This window comes from Pteropus vampyrus, unplaced genomic scaffold, assembly GCF_000151845.1.
Source record: "Pteropus vampyrus isolate Shadow unplaced genomic scaffold, Pvam_2.0 Scaffold658, whole genome shotgun sequence".
NCBI classification, from domain to species: domain Eukaryota; kingdom Metazoa; phylum Chordata; class Mammalia; order Chiroptera; family Pteropodidae; genus Pteropus; species Pteropus vampyrus.
The window spans coordinates 103,850-105,974 of record NW_011889439.1 but is presented as its reverse complement, the minus strand read 5'-3'; the positions used below and the strand labels follow the sequence as shown (position 1 = coordinate 105,974).

The 2,125-nt window shown below is 61.5% G+C and overlaps 1 long non-coding RNA gene across 1 annotated transcript; it reads right to left on the bottom strand.

The window, feature by feature from the left end:
• Positions 1-7: 7 nt before the first annotated feature.
• On the bottom strand, positions 8-2,047 carry LOC111733844. The gene is made up of 3 exons (XR_002778200.1): positions 1,119-2,047; positions 682-907; positions 8-438 (listed from the first exon to the last, which is right to left on the bottom strand). It is a non-coding gene; the product is annotated as an uncharacterized LOC111733844 (long non-coding RNA).
• Between the last annotated feature and the right edge of the window lie 78 nt (positions 2,048-2,125).

Sequence of the window (2,125 nt, the reverse complement as noted above, 5' to 3'; positions counted from 1 at the left end):
TGCGAGGTTCCGTGCCTTTGTCGCAGAGGCCGCCAGGTCTGTGCTGGCAGCACGGTAAAGTGTGTCTTGTGTCTGCTGCCAGATGCCCGGTGCCCGGGTGCGACGGCCAGGGCCACATCACCGGCAAGTACGCGTCCCACCGCAGTGCGTCCGGGTGCCCCCTGGCAGCCAAGAGGCAGAAGGACGGCTACCTCAACGGCTCCCAGTTCTCCTGGAAGTCAGTCAAGACGGAGGGCATGTCCTGCCCCACGCCCGGGTGCGACGGCTCCGGGCATGTCAGCGGCAGCTTCCTCACGCACCGCAGGTGAGCGCACCGCCCGGGCCCTTCCCCGGGGGTCCTGGGGGGCTGTCCAGCACGGCCCCGCAGGCATCGCCAACCCCAAGAAAGCAGGCTCGAGAGTCACGGCACCAAACCAGCGACACGTGAGACGAGGAGACCTGTTTGGAAGAGTCAGACTCGCTGCCCTACTGCTGTGTCCTAGGCCCGCGGTTTGTAGATGCCCGTCAGGACGGCAGTGAGGCCCAGGCGCTCGCTGCACACGCATGTGTGCACACACATGCACGCACACATGCACGCACACGCACACATGCACGCACACACACACACACACACACAAAGGCACATGTACGTGCATGCACACACGTGCACACGCACACGCGGACACGTGCGGGTTGACTTACTCATCTGGCTGAACACTGCAGACAGGCCTCACGTGGGGGAAACAGGTGGCATTTGACACAGGGGACTCATGCTGAAGGCCTGGGCCAAAGATGTATCAGGAGATTTCTAGAAGAGCCAGTTGCCCCCACTGATGTTTCTTTGCTTAATTTAAGAAGAAATTGTTGCAGTCAGGTTGTCTTAGAAGACGAGGCCTGTTCTGTTGAACCGACAGGCCTAGCGGGCTCCCTGTAGGAGGGTCAGGGTCAGAGGTGAGGACACATCACAGAGGTCAAATGACTCCATCAGGCTTGCTGTCCCCGGCCTCATGGAAGCCAGGCTGGGGAGGGCATGGGCAGGCAACCCAGGCACCTTGCAGACAATGCAGACGCGGGTGGGGGCTCGGCTGTGTGTCCCCTCCCTCTGCTCGGTGATGCCGCTCTCTGCACCCAGCACACACCTTGACTCGGCCGGTAAAACCACGTCCAGCACGGAGTGAACTAAAGCCAGCGCCCACCCCGGGAATGATGGCATGTGCAGGAAGGAGCGTGTGACGATGGGCTCAGCAGTTTAAGGCAGGCTTTTTTTTTTTTAATTACGAAAGGAAATCCTGCTCAGATAGGAAATTCAAATGGTATAAACAGGATAAATGGGCCTAGAGGGGGAAGTGGATGTCCAGCCCCTGACCCGTCTCTCGGCTCTGGCCCGAGGTAACCGGGCCCCTCCCAGAAAGCGTCCTGAAGCAGCGGCCCACGTGCTGGGGCCACCGGCCACCCGTCCCGATCCCACACCCGCTTTTCTGTGAGCACCCCCGGATCGCAGTGTTTCTTCCACGCCTGCGTTGGACAAGTCCTTCCTCACCCGCAGACCCCCAGGGCCGGGCAGGTGCTTCATCGCCCTGGGACAGGCAGACCCTACTGAGCGCTAGCTCTGAGCGGAGCTGCCCCACACCCAGTGGGACCTGCCCTGCCCACGCCTCCTTCTAGACATGTGTGGTCCAGGGACATGGCAGACCTCTGGCGCCAGATGCCACACACCCCTGCAGGCACAGCCTTAGGATATAGTCCTAGAAACAGGATGCTAGGTTTTGACCTCGGGCACTCAGTGACAAAATGCTCTCCAAAGTTCCCGCTTCCAGCCTCTGGCTACTCACGGCGCTTTAGTTAAACCCTGTTCCACGCCGTGTGAAGGTACATACACCGGCCAAGCTGACACAGACAGTTCCCGTTCCTCTGGTTGAGGTGGGCAGAGGCTGCAGGAACCGCACAAGCAGACAGGCACCTCGGTGACGCTGGCAGATGGCAGGTGCGAGGCCTCGTCCCGACGCCGGGCGGACTGCAGGCGAGGGTCAGGAGACAGACGTTAGGAGCCGCAGGCCGCAGGCCGCATCGCTTCGGGGCGCTCTGCCCACTCCCCTCGCAGGCTGGTTCCCTGAGCCCCGTGTCGGGACACGCCACAAGGCACACA